The sequence below is a fragment of the Leopardus geoffroyi genome, chromosome E3 (assembly GCF_018350155.1).
Source record: "Leopardus geoffroyi isolate Oge1 chromosome E3, O.geoffroyi_Oge1_pat1.0, whole genome shotgun sequence".
In the NCBI taxonomy this organism is placed as follows: Eukaryota; Metazoa; Chordata; class Mammalia; order Carnivora; family Felidae; genus Leopardus; species Leopardus geoffroyi.
The window spans coordinates 24,025,185-24,040,439 of NC_059340.1; the positions used below are offsets into that span (position 1 = coordinate 24,025,185).

The window sequence follows — 15,255 nt, forward strand, 5'->3', positions numbered from 1 at the left end:
TTGTCAGAGCACAGACCTCACCGGATGGAAAACACTTCTGAGATGCCAACTATATCCTAGGCTCTTCGTGAAAATCCTTAGAGAAACTCTGTAAGATGGGTATTGATTATATTCCCCTTTTATGGGTGGGGAAACTGAGACTGAGTAACTCAGCCAAGGTCACACAGCTGGTAACTGGCAGTACCAAGATTCTGAGCCCAGAAAAACTGGATTCCAAAATGCAAGGGCTTCACCACTACTCCATGCTGCCACCTGGAGGCGGAGGGAAGGGAACCCACAACAAATCCCTAAAGAAATCTGGACATTTAGCTACCATAACACAACAGGTTGACAAAAACCCCACCTGACTGGTTAAGTAAATGCCTTTTTTTTTTTTTTTTTTTTAATGCTTATTTATCTTGAGAATCGAGAGAGCAGGGAAGGGTCAAACAGAGAGGAAGAGAGAGAATCCCAAGCATGCTCTGTGCTGTCAGCGCAGAGCCAGACAAAGGGCTCAGTCCCACGAACTGTGAGCTGAAACCAAGAGTCAGCCGCTTAACCCACTGAGCCACCCAGGTGCTCCAATGCTGTTTTTTTAATGTTACTGCTATTTTATATTGTGATTTATTATTTTACAAAATGCCTAATTTTTAAATGGCTACATGAATTAATGGCTATTAATAAACACTGATGGTTTAAAAAGACTAAATCTTTTTAAGGGAGGATTTGGGGGGTGGTAGAGGATAAATCATGAAAGGGGTACCCAGAATTTAAAAGGCTGAGGAACACCGGACAAAGACATAGATATAGCTGGAAAGAAGCACTCATGAAGCACTCATGTCTGTTACACATCTTCCTAGAACCAAGCTCTGCCTGGCACAGGGGACACAGGAACCAATAAGGCATAGATTCTAACGTCCCCAACAGACTAGTTAGACAGACAAATGATTAACTGGAGGAATAACGCTGGGCTGGATGTAAACAAGCCTCCCCACAACCATGCCCTTTCTTTCCTGCGCAGGAGCTGCCGGCACAGCACTTTTCCACATGAAAGTCGTGATCCCATGGCACTTTGTCTGCTTGCCAGTGTGCTTCTGCCACAAGACGCTAAGCTCTATGGGGGCAGGAACTGGGTTGTGTTCAGTTTTGTACCCACCGGGGCTCAGTACAGTATCTGAACACAGTAGGTGCTCAATGAGTGCTTGTGGAATGGATAAATTAATGAATACATAAGTGAATAAAGTGTTAGAAGGTAAGACCAGGAAATGAGAGCAGACTGACAACTCCCGTAGGCAAGCCTGGCTGTGGTCTATAAACACTGAGCCCAGGACTGTTACCCTACGCTGGCTCTCAGAAAATCTAAGCGGCGTGTTGCATTGAGGACCGGGCCCCATAAAGAGTGGATCACTTGCTGGTTAAGTAAATGGGAAGGGCACTTACCTCCGTTCCTCCTGACTTGAAGGAAGACAGGCCTCCTGCACAAGGCTGGTTTCTGCATCTCTTTCTAGATCTTACCCCTTTCGTTAATTTTCTGCCCTCTGTTTTCTCTACCTTTAGCGGGAGCCTCTTCTCCAAGTTTTCCTCCTCAGTGCCAAAACAATAGCTCAAATCTCCTCAAAGTTAAAATAATGCAAGTGAGACTCCTCTATAGCAACTGCCCCTTCCCGCCTCCCAAAGCCAAGCATCTCATCTACACTAAGAAGCTGCGCTTCCATCCAGGCCTGTAGGGGGCGCCATTCACATTGTGCTAGGCAAGGACCACATGTCTGGGAGCACAGCTCTACAGAAAGGTGTGAAAGAAGCCCCAGGAGTTGAGGTCCACTCACTCCTCAATCCACTGCTCTCTGGTTCCCAGCGTGGCACTGAGACTGTTCTGAGTATGGTCAGAAATGACACTATATTGCCAAGCCAGATGGGCATTCTGAGTTGTGATCTTACTTGCCTTCTCTGCAGACGGTTAGCACAGTTGTCTCTTCCCTTGTTCTCCACCCTTGGCTTCCACGGTTCCACTCCCTCTGGTTTTCCTTCTCTCTCTCTTTCTCTGTCTGCTCCTCTGTCCCCTCTACCTGTCCCTCCACCTGTCCCTTGCTGCTTGGTTCTGTTTATCTTCTCCTTCCTTCCACTCTGTTCTCGGTGATCCCACTCAGGCCTTGGCCTTTCACTCCCTCTTCATCACCAAGAACTCACAGCCCTGCATTGTCTGCTGAGCTCCAGCCCACCTGCTTCATCTGCCAGCTCTTGTCCTCATCTCCAAATCCAAACTGTCAGCCAACTCCTATTGATCTGACTTCTTAACTACTTTCTGAATCTACTTTCTTACTATCCCTTCTGTGACTGCTGAGTTCAGACCCTCTCCTGGACTCCTTGCCTGCATTCTGCCCTCCCCATACCTATCCCATCCAGCTGCCAGTGTGACTTTTCAGTAGAACGAGGTTCCTGCACCCTTCATCTCTTTAATACTTCCTCATCCTCACCCCCAGAGAGGACATCTTTCGTCTGCACTAAATCAAAATACCATATTTCATCCAATATAAAACACTCTGATGCTGGCGTTTTTTTTATTTTACAAGAAAATGTCAAAGGAAACTCCTCATATGACGCGGCTAACATCACTTGTAAATGCACAGAGCAGGGAGAAGGGAGGGAGAAGGAAGAAAAGAAAGAAAGGAAGAAAGAAGGGAAGGAAGAGGGCAAGAGACAAGAATGTGTACTTCCAAGAGCCCATCTAAGGTAATTCTCTATGGACAAATGGGACCCACAGTTGGGACACCATCCTCTGGATTCTGAATATACCCATGATTGGCTCCAAGAAAGACTGGTTCTTTCTGGTGATGGGCCGAGTCCTTCTAGATACAGTGGGTCATAAAGGCAGTTCTACAAACGTAAACTCAATCTCATTGTTAAACTCTTCAGAACACTTCAATGCCCCTATCTCACATGATCTATAGGAGAAAATCCAAAATGTGAAAGAGCATTATGAGGTCAGGACTTGGAGAATGTTGAAAATATCCCAAGACCCTGGCATACTTTCCCACTTCTCCCCTCCAGACAGCTTATAAATAGCAGCTACTATTGCGGTGGGTGCAAGGCAGTGAGTGAGATGCTGCCATGTTGATTGTGTCTGGCCCGGCCTGCCCAAGAGGCCAGCACCCCATCATTCCCCAATAAATCAGGAGGTCATTTTTCACTGAACTGAAACTCAATACTCCCATCGTTTTCTCCCCTAACCAGCCCCGAGATTGCTCTGTGCTCTTTATTACCTTTCAATGACTTAAGCCCCTGAACTGAATAACTTCATCAAGGTGTCAACCTAAACAGATTTTCCCCATAATGGCCCAACTCTCACAGGTTCTTAATGAAAAATATTGATTCCCAAGGATTAGTTGCAGATTTATGTGTTGGGATGCTGATCTCTCTGTCACCTAGCACCTTATCAGTGGATGAAAGGACCTAGTTCCCCTTCATGGTTTTAAAAAAGCAATCACTGGCTATGTCAAGGGGCAGCTTAGGTCCAGAAAAACAAATAAAATTCTGTGTCTGGATCCCATGGAATACTTAACAGATGGGGGGCAGGGGCACTGAGACACCTGTCTCTCCTCATTAGTATCTTCACTGGTTGGGCTCTTGGGAGACTGGGCACAGGGAAGCGACAAGCAGCCCTCCTGGTATGACTGATCCTGGGGACACAGTCTGGAGAAAAGCACACTGTGTACACCCTGTCTGGGGCTGGAGACACCAACTGGAAGGAATTCAGCAGCTGCTGTCTCAAAGTGGCATTCAATCAACACCAGCCTAAGGTTGCCTCTGCCAACTCGCTGTGTTAAATGTGGCTCTCGGGGGACGAAATTGAGACTCTGGCACCTGAAACCTCAACAAGCTGCACAGCAGGATTTCTCCTGTCACCCAGAGGTGGCTGGAATGGAACACGATTCATTCTCTACTTGGTAAATACCTAGTGAGGGTCTATTATGTGCAAAGGACTGTGCTAGGCACCAAGGACCCCATAGTCAGCAACAGCGGATAAGGGGTCCCACTCTCACAGAAAAGGCAGACCAAAAAGAAACGATCACAAATAAACACAGAACTGCAGCTGTGACAAGATGATGGGGATGTGGACAGAAGCCTCTAAGAAGTGAGAAGGTCAAGAGAGATCTCTTTGAGAAAGTACTGGTCAAGGTAACACCAGAGGATGAGGAGTCCGTTGAAAAAGCAAGGAGGGTAGGGAACATTCAGGTATATTCAGGTAGAGGAAGTATCAAGTGCAAAAGCCCTGTTTTGGAGGGAGCCCAGCACCAGCTGTGTGGCCAGAGTGCAGAGAGTGGGGAGCATGGCCTGAGAGGGCTCTGGACAGGCCGGCAGGGGCCAGACTGTGGATCTGAGCCCCAATTCTAAGAGCAATAGGAAGCCACTAAGGGGTTTTAAGCAGGAGGGTGAGCCAACCTGACCAGATCTACACTTAGCAAAGACCCTCTTTGGCTTCTCTGTGAAGAATGGATGGAAGCAGGAGAGAGACTCGGGGGGTTGGGAGGGACAGTGGTGGTCTGGGTGGAAGATGAAGCCAGGATGCTGCCAGAGAGGGAGAGACATGGACAGAATCCAGGAATACTTTGGAGCAAAAACCAACAGGCACTGGTACTGAACTAATGTGAGGTGGGGGTAGGGCTGAGGCAAAGGAGGAGACAAGGATGACTCTCAGACTTCTTGTCTGAACTGCTCCTTCTCTGAAGTCATAGCCTCCTCACTGGGGGCCATCAAGGCTTCTCTAATCCTGGGAAGCTCCTACAGCAGGCCTCGCAAAGGTCTTCCGCAAAGGGACAGATAGAAAGCGTGTCAGGTTCTGAAAGTCTCTGTAAGTCTCTGTTACCCAGCTCTGCTGTTGCGAAGGAAAAGCAGCCACAGACAACAGGTAAACAAATGGGTGTGGCTGTGTTCCAGTTAAAACTTTATTTACAAAACAAGTGGCCAACAGGATTGGCCCTTCTGGCTAGAACCTGGAGGAATGTGAAAACTGGCCTCAACTCCTAAGTTCCCCAGTCCCAATGAGCTAGAGGATTCCACTGAGCCTCCTGGGGTGGAGAAGGGCGGAGTCCAACACCTTCCAGAAAGGAAACCCAGGACAAGTCCTTCCTATACACCTTCACCTGTACTTGTAACAGAATCTTACAGAAACACCAAAAGGGCACCCAAGAAACTAATAAGTGCTTATCTGTAGGCCTGGGAGAGGGAGGAGACTTTCAGGTGTACACCTTTTGTATCATTTTGATTTTTCAACCAGCGGAAGATACCACTCAAGCATTATCTACTCAAAAAACTAGTAAATAAATTTCTTCATAAAACACACTCTGTTTCTATATGGGTAGAAATGTCTCCAGTTGTCCACCATTAGATTTTAACTATTGAAAAAGACCTACATTTATCCCTAGAGTCACAAGGTAAAATTAGGCAGGGGGCAGGTTTTCAAGCGGTACTGCACTTGAACTGCTGAGTTGGCTGTGAAAAATTAGCAAGAGCCCCCTTTTCTGCTTTGGTTCTCAGGTCTGCTCTCTCAGTTAGGAGAAGTCTACTTGCATCCTCTCTTATGTTTTTAACAACTCTCCATCTTCAGGTAACAGCACCCACTTTTACTTGAGGAACCCCCTCCTGCACCGGCGACCGTTTGGTGGCACTGTCAGTCAAGAGGGTCTGCCTGCCCAGATGCTGGTCATGTGACCCAGGCTAGGCCAATCAGATTCCCTCCCCCCGGAACAAGCCCAAAGGGGATCCTGCAGAGAAGAAAAAATTGTCAAAGTGCCTTGAAGAGTTTTGTCAGTTCCTGTTGCCTAGATCTTTGGAGCAGCTCTTTCTAAAGGTATGAGTATTGACATTTGTTTCAATTTTAATTGTTTTGTTTTGTTTTTCATTTGCCTAAATTGGCCAGTATCCATTTTTGTGAATTCATACTGATGAAGTGATCCTGCTTAAATAATTTCCAATGTCTCCCTGTGGCTTACAACCCAAAGAGCAGACAGGAGGTACAAATCTCAACAAACTCCGGCTCAGGACACCACCAGCCACCAAGCACCCTGTGCTTCAGCCCACCAGAATTCCTGCTCTTTCTCCAAATCTATTCCCAACTTGTCACCTAAAAAATTCCCTGATGCTGGTCATCTGAGGCAGCAGATTGGGCAGATCAGAGTGCCAGTCCCGGTGCCAGTCTAGTGGCCAGTGAATGCTTTTTGAAAAGCCCTGTGCTCCAAATAGGAGTTTGGTCAGGATCTTTTCCTTGAGAAACAGCAGAATCCACCACAAGTCTAGGACCCCCTGAGCCCATCTCAGAGATCTGAGATGATAGGGTTGTGGTTATGACCGCTCTGAATTCAAGTGTTTCTGCCATCTGACTGTGGGCAAGGTGCTTACTCCTTCTGGGTCTCAGGTTTCTGGTCTGTAAAAGGAGGAGATGAATTCTGCCCTCATCCTAGAAAGGGCTTATTTATATATTTAACAAACACCCAGCTTTACATATATTAATTCAGGTGATACTTATAACAACACCATAAGGCAGAGACTATTATTATCTTCATTTTGCAGATGAGGACACTGAAGCACAGAGAGGTTAACTTAATTGTCCAAGGTTACAAAGCTGGTATGGGGATGAAATGAAAGACTGCCTGGAAGTTACTTAGCACAGGGCTCAGGAGATAATACATATTTCATAAAATGCTAGTTATATGGGCTGAATTGTGTCATCCCCCACCCCGCCCAAGTTCATGTGTTGAAGCCTAAACCCTCAGTGTGACTGTATTTGGAGATAAGGCCTTTAAAGGGGTAACTAAGATTAAATGAAGTCACAAGGGTGGGGCCTTAATGCAGTATGACTGGTGTTCTTCGAAGAAGAAAAGGAGACACCAGCAACGCACTCACACAGAGATAAAGGCCATGTGAGGACACAGCAACAAGACAACCATCTCTAAGTCAAGGAGAGAGACCTCAGGAGAAACCAAACCTGCCAATACTTGATCTTGGGCTTCCAGACCCCAGAAGTGTGAGAGGTAAATTTCTGTTGTGTGGCCACTCAGCGTGTGGTGTTTTGTGACACGGCCCTGGTGCACTAATACACCGCTGGAGAAGACCCCATCTTGTGCTGGAAATCTCAACTGGTTTTTAAATGCTCGTCTGACAAGTGTTACACCAGGACACATTCTCCTTCAGGGACTCCATGCCTCATTCAGGATAAAGTCAGACATCCTTGGCAAGATCTACAGGGCCCTCCAAAATACCTCTCCAAGTTCATCTTCTGTCACCCATCCAGTTCCACCTTCAATTCAACCATAACAAATTTCACACTTCTCTAAACATGCCAGGGCTTTCTACGGACCATTTCCACCTCTCATCTACTCCTCCTCCTCATGCTTCCTAGATGCATCCTGCAAGACCCAGCCTTAGTATTTCTTCTGTAGCTTTCATGGAACTTCCCGGGCAGAGTTGGATACTTCCTTCTCTGTGCCACTACCATACCTGGCACATAGAGCTGTTGTATTATACTGCTATCACCTGACCTCATGTCTCTCCACCACCACCACCATCATCATCACCATCTCTAACATCTATTGATGTGCTATGCACTAGGTACTGTGCTTAGTGGTTGACATGCATGATCTTCCTTTATTCCTCACAATAACTCTGTGAATTGGGCTTGTCGGCATACTTTAGTTGCAAGAAACAAAGTGACTGTAGGTGATTTAAGCCACTGGGAAATTACTGTATGGAAATGGGAGACCGTGTCATCTATAGTAGCCTCTAGACTATAGCCAAGCCTGGGAGCAGACAAGAACCAAGACACTTCCAGAAGCAAAAAAAAAAAAGAAGAAGAAGAAGAAGAAGCACCAGGCACCTGGCTGGCTCAGTCGGAAGAGTATGCAACACTTGATCTGGGAGTGGATCTCAAGCCCCATACTGGGTGTAGAGATTACTAAAAATGAATGAATGAATGAATGAATGAATGAATGAATGAATGAATGAAGAAAGAGAGAGAGAGAGAGAGAGAGAAAGAAAGAAAGAAAGAAAGAAAGAAAGAAAGAAAGAAAGAAAGATAGAAGCACAACAAAGATAGAATAGTCCGATATTTAAAAGCATGGATATTCTGGGGCACCTGGGTGGCTCAGTTGGTTAAGCATCCAATCTCACAGTTCATGAGTTCGAGCCCCACGTGGGCTCTGTGCTGACAGCTCAGAGCCTGGAACCTGCTTCAGATTCTGTATCTTCATCTCTCTCTCTCTCTCTCTCTGTCTCTCTCAAAAATAAACATTTTTTTAAAAATTAAATAAAAGCATGGGTTCTAGAACCAGGCTCCCTGGGTTCAAATCCTGTTCTTGATACTTACTAGCTTTAAGATGTACAAATTACTTGGGCTATGCGTGCCTTGGCTTTCCCATCTGTGAAATGGGGATAATAAGAGCATGTCTGATGGTTGTACTGTATTAAATAAGTGTATATAATTAAAGTATTTACTACAGTGCTGAGCACTTAGTAAGTGGTCTGTGGGTGTTAGCTGTTGTAATTGAGACTAGAATGAGTTTGATTAGGAAACCACCTTTGTCATTAAATCAAATTTCTTCCATTATCTGTCCCCTGATCTGCCCAGGATTCAAATCCTAGGTAGAAAGCATCAGAATACACCAGCTTCGTTCCTGTGCCCACTCCACATCTAGGAGAGGATGGGGTCTCCAATTACTACCCCATGAGCCTGCATCAAGGGGGAGAAAAGTGATTCTTCAAAAGTAAAGTAAGAGAATCTAGAATTTAACTCACACATAAATAGTCAAATGATTTTCAACAGGAGGCCAAGGCAGTTCAATGAAAAAAGGGTAATCTCCCAACAAATGGTGTGAAAACAATCGGCTATCCTTATGTTAAAAAATGAATTTAGACCCTTAACTCACACCACATGCAAAAAAATTAACTGGAAGTGGATCATAATCCAAATGTAAGAACTAAAACTTCTAGAAGAAAACATAACAGAAAACTTTTGTGACCTTGGTCTAAGCAAACATTTCGTAGTATTGACATTAAAAGAACAATCCATAAAAGAAAAGGTTAACAAATTGGACTTCATCAAAATTTAAAACTTTCGGGGTTTTTTTTTTTTTAATGTTTTAGAGAGAGAGAGGGTGTGCGAGTGGGGGAGGGAAGGCAGAGACAAAGAGAGAGAGAATCCCAAGCAGACTCCATGCTCAGCATGGAACCTGATACGGGGCTCGATCCCACAATCCTGGGACCATGACCTGAGTCAAAATCAAGAGTCAGACACTCAAGCGGCTGAGCCAACCAGGCACCCCTAAAACTTCTGCTCTTTATAAGATAGCACTAAGTTGGGGTGCCTGGTGGCTCAATCAGTTGAGCATCTGACTCTTGATTCCAGCTCAGGCCATGATCTCACAGTTTGTTAGATGGAGCCTGGCATCAGGCTCTGCACTCACAGCGTGGAGCCTGCGTGGGGTCCTCTTGCTCGCTCTCTCTCTGCTCCCACCCCACTTGCTCTGTCTCTCTAAAGATAAATAAATAAACTTAAAATATATATAGATAGCACGAAGTAAAATGAAAAAGACAAGCCACAGACTGAAAGAAAACATTTGCCAAACACATCCCTGATAAAGGACCTGTATCCAAAATAACGAATGGTTACAACTGCATAATATGCAGACAAACAACCCAATTTTTTTAATTTTTTTTTTTCAACGTTTATTTATTTTTTGGGGGACAGAGAGAGACAGAGCATGAACGGGGGAGGGGCAGAGAGAGAGGGAGACACAGAATCAGAAACAGGCTCCAGGCTCTGAGCCATCAGCCCAGAGCCTGACGCGGGGCTGGAACTCACGGACCGCGAGATCGTGACCTGGCTGAAGTCGGACGCTTAACCGACTGCGCCACCCAGGCGCCCCAACAACCCAATTTTTTTAATGGGCAAAAGATGTGAATGAACACTTCTCCAAAGAAGACATATGAATGGGTATTAAGTGTATGACAAGGTGCACACACCGTTGGCCGTCACAGAAATGCAAACGGAGACCTCAGTGAGATGCCACAACATATTTAGAGGGGCTAAATAAAAACGATGGACAAATCAAATGTTTGTGAGGATGGAGAGTTAAATGCATATTGATGGTAACTCATACTGATGGTGAGAATATAAAATGGTATGGCCATTTTGGAAAATGATTTGGCGGTTTCTTAAAAAATTACTTCAGCATACAACCCAGCAATTTCTCTCCTAGATACCTAGTTAAGAGAAATAAAAGTATGTGTCCACACAAAGACGTCTATGCAAGTGTAACAGCCCAAAACTGGACAACCCGAGCATCCATCAACTGGTAAATGCGACAAACTGGATGCGTGCAACAACAGGGACAGATCTCAGGAACACTATGCTAAGTGAAAGAAGCCGGCCATAGAAGACTACGTGTTATGTGATTCGGGTGACAGGAGATTTCAAGAAAAGAGTGTAGAGATGGAAACACATTGGTGGTTGCCTACAGCTGGAGGTGGGGGAAGGCATCAACCACAAATGGGAATGAGGAAACTCTGGGGAGTGATGGAAGTATTCTAAAACTGGATTGAGGAGGCAATTGCACAATTATATAAATTAAAACTAAAACTCATCGAACTGTACATTTAAAATGGGTGAATTTCAATGCTTATAAATTGTGCCTCAGTAAAGCTTTTAAAAATAAGCAATAAACTATGAAAGAAAAGAAAGAAGGAACAGAAAACCAATGCTGTTAGCTGGGTTTAGAGAGAAAAACACAAACACGTATTGTCCCATTTTATGCATTAGGACAGTGAGAAATAATGATGTGCCTGATGTCGCACAGCTAGTAAGTGACAAAACCCAGATGCGAACCTCAACTCTTTGACCCCAAACCCATGCTGCTGACCCCTCCGCTAAGCAAACTTTCTTCCCTGTTGTGCGAACTGCCTCCAGCCCACACCGCTGTGTACGGGGCTAGCATGAGGGACTCTGCTCACATCGCTACGTGACCAGAATGCTCATCTGGATGACATGTAAGCAAGAGATACTCGGAGGCCTGCTGTCCTCGGACGGTTCAGTTAAGTTGTGGTTGTTACTCTTCTTTGAGCTCGGTGTGCTCAGCTTCATTTGGTGCTTTTTGTATATTGCTCATCTGGCAGAGAATTACTACTCTACTCTACAAGTTCCCACAGATGGCTTTATTTGCCATTGCTATTAAATTGGTTTTGAACAAGACATAATTCTTCAAGTGCCTAGTGAGCTCTCTGGGTTTGCTCAGGCAAGATTCCATAAAAATGTAAATAATCGGAACACTTCTGGGATTATTTATCACAACTGACTTGCGGCTGTAAATTTATGTATTAATTTCAGCTATAAGTTTCAGTGGGGAAAATATGAACAGTTGAAAATAGACTCTCCCACCTAACATCTTCTCTATGTCCCCATTTCCCTTTGGCTTCCAGAGAACATACTATAGAATGGCCAACAGATCTGGGTGTGAAAGACACTGGACAAGATCAGAAAGAAATGAGGTGGTAAGCAGGAAAAAAAAATCATTCCTCAACAAGCCATAGGCTGGTCTCTTACCACTCCCCCTACTCTTGGAACTCCAGACACACCAGCCTTCTTTCAGTTCCTCCTGGTGATTCCTGCCTCAGGACCCTTGCACATGCTCCCTTGGCTTACAACGTTCTTTCCTCCCTTTTTAGCCAGGTTCAGCTATACTCATCCTTCAGCTCTTGGCTCGGCATCACTTGTTATGAAAAGCTTTCCATGCCCACCTGTCCACCACATCAGGTCTGCTCTGGTGGTAGCTCGTCCTTCTCATCCACAACACTGAACACAATTGTAATTTCTCATTTTTGTAGGCATTTTGTAGGCATTTTTAAACATTAAGTCTGTCTTTCCTACTCAGCTTTGAACTTCATGAGGGCTAGGCCCATGTCCTTTGTCACCTGCATCCCCAGAGCCTGGCATAGATTTGAAGATGAATGAGTATGTGTTTAGTGAATTGATGAGTCCAGTTAAGAGTAGGAGAACATAGCTGGGCTTCCGGGGCTCTGCACATACACTCAGATCTGTCACTGCTGTTGGCATACAAGCACAGGTGTGCACAGGTGTGCAGCTCAGCCAGCACCCATATGTCCTGTCAGAGGACTGCTCTCACTTTGCCTGAGTATGCCAACAGCACGAAGTATCTAGGAATTCCCATTCCCTTTAGAGAAATCCCTTTAGCCCTTAACCAATTAGTGACAGGTACAGGTGTATAAACTCACCAGCTCTTGTCTTTGTGAGGCGTGACCTGTATACCCATTGGAGCTCTCCTGTGGGACTGAGCCATGCGGACCTTCCATGGGACCTTGCTTGATGATATCACACTCTTCTTGCCTCTTCCAGTCCCCACCCCATGTCTCTACTTCTCTACCCGCGTCCCCTGAGAAGTCCTAATAAATGACTCTACACGATCTGCATCACAGGGGCTGCTTCTGGGGAGCACAACCTAAAACAGAGAGCCTGCTGCTGGAAAAGTTTCTCGCTGAGCTGTGATTAATACCATAAATTTTGGTGCATGAAAGCACTCCAGCCAGACCATTTGCTGGTTCAGACAAGGATAGGTCCTTGCCAGTAACTCTCTAAGCTGGCAAGAGCGCTCTGTCTATAAAGAGAGAGCACTAAACCCCCCCACTTTCCAATCTTCGCCCCATGACCCAGTGCCCTGCAAAAGGAGTCAAGAGGCTGTGCCTCTGGCATCCCAACCAAACTGGACATGGAAGTCTGCTGGCAAGACTGTCTTGAGGGTAAGCCAAGATCATCTCTACCTGCTCCTTCTCCCGGATTTCAGCTCAGGCCAGGCCAGGGCAGGACCAAGCCTGGGGGTGGGGAGAAGGGGGCCCATCTGGATAGAGATCTTGCAGGGAGGAGACGCAGGCTGTTAAGGTCTATAGAGTAAGGACACCTTCAGCTTCAGGGAAGAGAGTGTACAACCCAAAGAGGTTTAATAATGGGGCCTATTCACTGAGGGATTTCCAATAAGGGAAAGTCACATGGTGTTACGAGAGGAAGGATCAGGGGAAACCTATGTAGATGGGATTGGTAGAAAGGACTCTCTGAGGAGGGCCATCAGATTCAGGACTAGAGAGTTAGCTACATGGGGAAGAACACTGCGGTCGGCAGAATACCACTGCCCACCAAAGATGTCCACGTTCTGATCCCTGGAGTCTATGACTGTTACCTTACATTGGCAGAAGGCGCCTTACAGACATGACCGAGTTCAGAATTGTAAGGTGGGGAGATTATCCTGGATTATTCCACGGGGTCCACCCTGACCAGAAGGGTCCTCATGAGGGAAAAGTGGAGGCAAGAGAATCAAAGGTGTGCCAAGGAAATCAGAGGTCTGACGTGGCCAGGAGCCAAGGAATCCAGACAGCCTCTACTTCTGGCAGAAGCAAAGAAATGGATTCTCTCCTTAGAGCCTCCGAAGTAATACACCTTGATTTTAATCCCCTGAGACCTGTCTGGGACTTGTGAGCTCCAAAACTTTTAGATAAGAAATGTGTGTTATTTTAGGTCACTAAGTCTGGTCATTTGTTACAGAAGGCAAAGGAAATGAATACAAGCATTGTCACAGAGGAAACAGTTGTGTACAGTTCCAAGGTGGGGGCCTTGTAGCGTTAGTGAGAAGTATGAGGCCATCAGTGTGGCTGGTACCTAGTGGGCCAACCCCTATGCCAAGGTGACAAGCAAACAGGGGCCAGATCATGTGAGGCCTTAGAAAATGTGGTAAGAAGTTTGGATTTTCTTCTAAAATTGGTGGGAAGCCATTAAAATTTTTTATTGTAATCTAATTTGCATTTTCCCAAGCTCACTGTGGCTGCTGCATGGAGAAATGGACGCAGGGCTGCACAAGGACCAATGAGAGGAGAGGCACAGAGACAGTCAGGAACCCAGTCCGGCCACCACGAGTGACACTATGATGGTCCCCACCAGGGCAGTGGGGATGCAGATAGGAGAAGGCTGCAAGACAGAGCTCAGACACTGATGTATTGGCTCTGAAACAAATCAGATAAAATAATTTGGATATCTTAATGCCAGAGGCCCTTCCATCAAATAACAGCCAGCTTTTCAGAGACCACACGTTGGCTCCTGACAGTGACAAAATTGGTGTCGCCACAGAAGTCCCAGAGCAGGGACTTGGGTATGTTCCAGTAGAGCAGAGAGGAGAAGGAAAATGTATGTTCCTTCCCAAATGTCCAGCAACAAATGACTGCCGAGTGAGAAAGAAATTTAGCCAAAGTACAGAAGGATGGTCTGGCCACACTGCGGACCCTTGAGAAGTGAGATGTTATTTATGGAGACAGTGACTTATTCTCCTAAACAACCATAATGTCCTGACCTGTCTGATTCCCGTGAAAACCTCTAGTTCAACTTCCAATTTGAAGTTACAAAAATGAGCATGGGTCCTTCAGGAATTCAGATTTGATGTGAAGTATATCCAAAGACCTGCCAACAGATGTTACAGCATCTTGGAAATGTTCAAGACTCGTGCCTGCTGACAGAAGCGTTAAGTAGAATCACTGTTCTGATTTTTTTTAAGCTAGGATGGGGGATTGTGCTTGTCCTGGGGTGACCTTCAGGAGTCTCCTCTGTTCCTCACAAGAAACAACAATCACAGTGATGATGCTAAAAACAGAACACAACAAAGCTCCCACTTCACTTACATGTACAATAATCCTATAGACTTATGACCCCCATTGTTAGATATGAAGAAAGTGAATCTCAAGAAGTAAAATAATTTACCAGTGTCATAAAAGGAAGCAGCAGAGATGGGTCTAATACAAAATCAAAATCTGAACTGTGGATCTGCAAACAATGGCCTGAGGGCAAAACCCCAGCTACCACTTGTTTTTGTAAATAAAGTTTTATTGGAACATACTCACGCCCATTTGTTCACCTACTGCCTATGACTGCTTTCACAACCAAGGACAGAGCTGAGTGGTTGCAACGGAGACCATATGGCCCACAGAGCCTAAAATATTTACTATCCGGCCCTTTACAGAAAAAGTCTGCCAATTCCTGTTCTAGATCATACATCACACCGGAGTGTTACTTCCTAATGCATTCTCCTACTCCTTCATGCCACCTCCACAAGTCAGAGCCTATTCCAGAGCACTGAATAAGACACCCAGATGCCTCCTACTCTCATACTTAACCTGGCAAGACCCTGGGCAACCTTCCTCTTTGCATGCTCTGTACTGAGAGGAGGGTGGGTGAAG

The 15,255-nt window shown here is 45.6% G+C and overlaps 2 long non-coding RNA genes across 3 annotated transcripts in view; one reads left to right on the top strand and one right to left on the bottom strand.

Annotated features, from left to right (window-relative positions):
* The window catches only part of LOC123588717, a 95,348-nt gene that overhangs the window by 51,279 nt on the left and 28,814 nt on the right, over nucleotides 1–15,255 (bottom strand). The window lies entirely within an intron of this gene.
* LOC123588718 lies at nucleotides 5,407–14,914 on the top strand. Of its 2 annotated transcripts, XR_006707990.1 has the most exons (3): nucleotides 5,407–5,827; nucleotides 12,695–12,780; nucleotides 13,844–14,914. It is a non-coding gene; the product is annotated as an uncharacterized LOC123588718 (long non-coding RNA). The 2 variants fall into 2 exon arrangements; XR_006707989.1 differs by lacking the exon at nucleotides 12,695–12,780.